Consider the following 6620-nt stretch of genomic DNA (forward strand, 5'->3'; position numbering starts at 1 on the left):
AGGTACATCCACTCTTTGTGTTCTACCAACTCGATCTGATGTACGTACGGAGTTCTACGTTGTGACTGACTGATATTTCAGGATTTGTGATAATAGGCTTTTAATTCTTATAAAAGATGAATAGATCAGTGAACGGTTGACAGTTTATAATGAATAACGTTTAACTGCCCATTAAACTGAATTATTGATGTAACACCTCGTCACTCAATGGAAGTGTTATCCAAAAAGGAATAGGCTTTTCACCAGAATAATTTGATTCTCCAGTAAAGTGGTATCGTAATATACATAATCCTAAGAAGAAATAATGAAATCTGACTATCAGGTTTAACTAATACTTGTAATATGCATATGTATTGGAAGATAATCCGAGAACGTTTATGGTTAGGAGAACACCATTGTCAGAAATCTAGCAGTTGAATTACAAATATTTACTAAGTTTTCTACTTAAAATCCATTCTCAAAGATACCAAATGAATCACCAGAGATATTATTGTTATTATGGCGTGATTTAAAAATTTACGGCAGTATACATTTATGAAGTTATCAGAAAGTTTTGTAGAGATTGTATTATATTGATGGTTGAATTCATAAGTTGGTTCAAGCTAGACCAATATGTAAAACCTGGAAGCACTGGACTGCCGTTTCGTCCTAGGACGGGACTCCTCAGCAGTGCTCACTGCCGAAGTTGATGAATCCGTCAGTGAAATAAATTGGAATAATTTACTGGTCTCTAATTTTTGATGGTTCCATTTGTTCAATTCAATTTATGACAAAAAGTCTTTGTCAACAGAAGAGAGACGTACAAGTCCAGTAACTAAATAATGTTTTCATGCTCTAGATTATTCTTATGAGTTTTTAATGTTGTCAACATTTCATTTTCTAATGTAGATTCACCTCACGAATGTGTACATTTTCAGTTACTGTTAATACAAACAAAATCGATGCAACTAGATCTTTTGACAGTCAGTTCCAAAATAAATTTCATTAGCAATTTCATTCGTTGTGTTTCACCAACATGTAACTGATGAAAATATAATCAACTACTCTAATATTGTTTCACTTTTTAAAACTGATTGGTCACTTAACAGTGGTCAGTATAATATATTTTAAATCCATCTTGGTGCTGTCCGAATTCTTTCCATTAAGTTGAAATTTGGTCACTAGTCTAGCCGGCTCGATATCACGTGCACTGTGTTAAGATGCCAGATGGTTGGTCGACTACCTCCAACCAAATAAAACAGGATTTCTTGTCGACTACCTGCAACCAACACTTTACACTATCTCCGTGCGTCTGCTGTGATGATCCAATGTATCAACCATCATACAAAATCAACTAGAAGGATGTAAGGCTGAATACATGAAATATCTGTTGCGATATATTATAATTTAATGCTTGAAAGGGTATAAATACTACAAATCTTTCCTCCCATAAATAGTGATCGCTTCCAGATAATCTGACTATTATTGGTCAGAATGAGAGTTTTGTGAACATGAAGCCTTAAAAATCGGAAAATTCTCATAATTTACTGAATCTCACTAAGGGGAGTTTGGCTGTATCAATAATCTGGACAACACGTAACGTCTCCATATACTATGTTAGGCAAAATATATTGTATCTTAGCGAGACATAGGAATATTAAGAGAGATCATAAGAAAGTAATATTCATTTATTTGAACTCATAGATATTGGTACAAATAGTCACTGAATACATATGTGCCACACAAGTCACTTGATTTGTGTATGGGTTGTGATAGTGCCCGTGTGCCGAAACCGAAGTAGGTGGTTTACTTAGGGAACCACACCCGGAGCGTTTCATATAAACGTTTGATCCACAAGAAAGTGGAGCAACGTAAGGAGATGCAGTCTCATGGCAGCCGTTGACCAATGATTGGCTCATACACCATTTGTTCCCCCAGTGTCCTGGAGCCCTTATGCATAATTGGTTTGGAATCAGGGTTGTCCAACTCCCCTAAGTGAACACCCTGTGTCCACCGAACTGGTTAAAGCATCTAACGTCCTGTCACTTTCGTAAACAACACCGGTGCAGTGAGAAGGTAGTGAGTAGGACTTCCACGGTAGTGTTTGCATACGCGTGGTCATGTGCGAGCATTTCAAAAGGAAGAGCTGACTTTCCACACTCTCGGTCGTACCAGGGCATTTTATAAATAAAGTTAAGCATAAGTTTTGTTTTTGTTTATTAGTTGATAAGATATATTGAATGTTTAGTCTTAAATTAATTATTCTATCATTTTTCACGCTATTTTATGCATTGACTACACATTTACCGTTTCTAACTTCAGAACGGAAGTTCACAACATTTTCTTGTTTGCGTAGATCATTAAAATTATTCCAGGTATTAATTCAACTTTTTTTGGAAACAAACATTGATCAGCTTTGAACGGTATCTTCTTAACTATTCCATGTTTCTTTTCTTCCATGTTTATCAATGTGACATTCATCAACAAATCATACTGTTGTTTTTTAAAATCAAAGTTACGTTTGATTTTTCCAAGTACCTGGATTTGCATTACAAGGCATTCATTAGTTATAACTCTCTCTCTCTACATATAAATTGTGCTCAAGGTTTCAGTAAAAAAAAACTTTTTTTCTAAAAAGATAACTTTGCACAATGATCTAATTAGGTCAGGTGATATGGATCATCTCTAAGGCATCATCATTTATGATTTACAATGTATGGAATGTATTCGATTTGTTAATACTTTCTACCTTACACCAAACATTTTTTCTAAAGTTTCTTATTACATAAAGGATGGTTATTGATTACAAAATGTTTTCATTACTTCACTGTATTTTTTTTGTTTTCTATCAGAATGATTGGATGTATGAAAAGAATGACGTGTGACATGTATGACTGATTTTTTAGTTTTATAATTGCAAACTTATCATACTTATTCCTCACAACTAACCATCAGAGGACTATTCATAATGTGTGAATGAAGAGCATCTTGAATATTGTAACTTACTTACTTACTTACTTACGCCTGTTACTCCCAATGGAGCATAGGCCGCCGACCAGCTTTCTCCAACCCACTCTGTCCTGGGCCTTCTTTTCTAGTTCTATCGAGTTCTTGTTCATTCTTCTTATGTCTGTCTCTATTTCTCGAAGTAATGTGTTCTTTGGTCTTCCTCTTCTCCTTCGACCTTCAGGATTCCATGTGAGGGCTTGTGTTGTGACGCAATATAGGTGGTTTCCTCAAGGTGTGCCCAATCCACTTCCAGCGCTTCTTCCTGACTTCTTCCCCCGCTGGAATCTGATTTGTTGTCTCCCACAATAACTTGTTGCTGATAGTGTCTGGCCATCTGATCCGAAGTATCTTGCGTAGACAGCTGTTAATAAACACTTGTATCTTCTGGATAATGGCTTTCGTAGTTCTCCACGTCTCCGCCCCATACAGTAGAACTGTCTTGACATTTGTATTGAAAATTCTAACCTTGGTGTTGGTTGACAATTGTTTTGAGCTCCAAATGTTTTTCAGTTGTAGGTATGCTGCTCTTGCTTTGCCGATCCGCGCCCTCACATCTGCATCTGATCCACCGTGTTCATCAATGATGCTGCCCAGATATGTAAAGGTTTCCACATCTTCCAAGGCTTCTCCGTCAAGTGTAATTTGATTGGTGCATATTGTATTGTATCGGAGAGTCTTGCTTTTCTCTTTGTTTATATTGAGACCTACTGCTGCTGAGGCTGCTTGAATATTGTAAATTGGATCTCAAATTAATGATTCAAATATTCAGAATATTATGGTACTATTTGTCATTTTATTCAACTTTACATTGATGATGAATGCTGATCATGACAAAATGACTAAGAGAAAATGAATTGTATGGTAGATGGAAGTAGAAAAAAAAACTAGATTAAATTATTCATGTCCAAAATCCAAGTTGATCAAAATCCAATCTCTGCATCAGTAGGCCTCAACATACATGAAGGTAAAAGAAAAATCCTCAGATACAACACGGAGAACGTCAACCCAATCACACTTGATGGAGAAACTCTGGAAGATGTGGAAACATTCCCGTACCTGGGAAACATCATCGATGAACAAGGAGGATCTGATACAAAGCGAGGTCATCATTCCTACAGTTGATGAATATATGTAACTCAAAACAACTGTCAACCAACGCCAAAGTGAGAATCTTCAATACGAACGTCAAGACAGTCAGTTATACTGTACGGAGTTGAAACATGAAGAACTTCTGCAACCATCATCAAGATGGTACAAGTTTTTATAAATAGTTGTCTACTCAATATCCGTTGACCGGATAGCATCAGCAACAGCCTTCTGTAGGAGAAGACAAAGTAACTTCTAGCTGAAGAGGAAATTAGGAAAAGACGTTAGAAGTGGATAGGACATACATTGAGGAAGTCACCAAACAGCATCACTAGGCAAGCGCTACATTGCAATCCTGAAGGGAAGCGCAAAAGAGGAAGGCCGAATAACAAATTAGGTCGGGAAATAGAAGCAGACATGAAAAGGATGAATGTTAACTGGAAAGAACTGGAAAGGATTGCCCAGGACAGGGTTGGATGGAGAATGCTGGTGGGCAGCCTATGCTCCTCCACGAGAGGTAACAGGCGTGAGTAAGTATTCAGATTTGATCACTATTATTTAACACTCACACGCACACATGTTGAGCGTGTAGACCACTTCACTTATCTTGGGAGTCTCATCAGCCCTTGTGGTCTGGTGTGTGACGAAATCTCAGCACCGATACAGAAGGCTCGTCTAGCTTTCTCCAACTTGCGTCATTTATGACGTAGGCGAGATATCCGTCTAGCAACCAAAGGACGGGTTTACTGTGCAGCAGTCCGTTCCGTCCTACTTTATGGCAGTGAAACATGGCCGATAAGAGTAGAGGATATTGGTAGGCTACTAGTGTTCGATCATAGGTGTCTTCGAAGCATTGCTCGTATATCTCTAGGATCACCGGGTAAGTAATGCAGTTGTTAGGAAACGGGTACTAGGTAAGGAAGGCGAATCGATTGATGAATTAGTGAAACTTCATCAGTTGAGATGGTTGGGACACGTGTTACGTATGCCTAACTACCGACTGCCCCGACTTGCAATGTTTTATGGTGTAGGAGTATGTTGGAAGAAAGTTAGGGCGGCCACACCATAATGTGGCACAAATCCATGAAGTCACTGACAAGTGAACTGAGCCATGTTGGTAGGTGTAGACTACCTGGTTGGGATCCTCGAGATGATAACAACCGATGGTTGGAGACCTTGAATGACATGGCTGAAAATCGTTTGCAATGGCGAAGGTACATCCACTCTTTGTGTTCTCTCAAATTCTTATCTTCTGAATTATTTATGTCTCTATCCTTTTTTCTCTTTCCATATTTATTTCACTGGATTATACTCCTCCAATAACATCTTCAAACCCTAAGCTTTCACATAATGCTTATACTCTTACTACTTCTACCAATATAGGATTTGAATCGACAACTGCATCTCTGTGCTAATGTGGTATGGCAGCTCGAACTGATATGAAATAGAAACTGAATGCATTTTATGTTATAACATATTTAATTTTGTCGCTTGTATATGAATAAATCAACAGAATACATTGAATGTATAAGTCATAGTTTTATTCACTAGTAGAATTCGATAAGCATTGATGATTAGTTAAATGGTTATTAGATTGTTTGAGTAAAGATAAAAATTTGTTGAAATACTTTTTTAACTTTTTGCTTGTGATAGTTCAATAGTACACATCTGGTAAGTTTGCTACTTGATTAACGCGGAATATGGTATACAACTACGAGGCACGAACGTATAGAACCCACACAGTCGCAAACCAGAAGACTAAAGATGTGCTTGTTGGGTAGGTATCAAAATGTACAGAAAATCATGGGTATTTAACGTTTGTTATATCAACATTTTAATGTGAAATATTGTTCTTATTTCAAAATATATATTAAATATATGTAAAGAAACCTGCTTCTTCTATTTATCGGTCTAATGTATGGTAGATTAATAACGAATTAACTTTAGTTAGACAAATGTTAAAATCTTGGAGAATTGTTTCATCTAGCATTGAACTTATCAAAAGTTTGTATCAATATTCCCTTAAGGAATCGAACCCAGGAACTTCCGTGTGTTGTGGTGAGTGATTAACATTAGATAACGAAGCCAGTATTTAATGGTTTACATGTCTAAATTGAGTCAGATCGCGATACTGAGTAGCTGTCTTACTCTGTCATCATTAAATAACTACCTCACACTAGACACTTAATGCTTGCTAATTAATAAACAGCACGTTATGTTACTGTTCAATAGTATCAATGTTTTAACTTAAACTACCTGATAACTTCCTGATGAAAATTATTACACCGTCAAAATGATTGTTGTAAGTTAAAAAAAATTAGAATCTTGTGAATGGAAAATGATCAAATGTAATATTAAGGGGGTAAATAGTTGTTTAACATAATAGTTGACTGTTTGTGGTTCATATAATCAACAATATTGTCATGTAAATAAGTCTAGCTGACGGAACTCCAACAGCTTTTTCTTCATTTGTCCGGTGAATTAGAAATCTAGTAGTTCTGTTTTGTGGTACCCTGATAATCAGTCGGTCGAATGAATGCTACCGT

The sequence above is a fragment of the Schistosoma mansoni genome (assembly GCF_000237925.1).
Source record: "Schistosoma mansoni, WGS project CABG00000000 data, supercontig 0253, strain Puerto Rico, whole genome shotgun sequence".
Taxonomy (NCBI): Eukaryota; Metazoa; Platyhelminthes; class Trematoda; order Strigeidida; family Schistosomatidae; genus Schistosoma; species Schistosoma mansoni.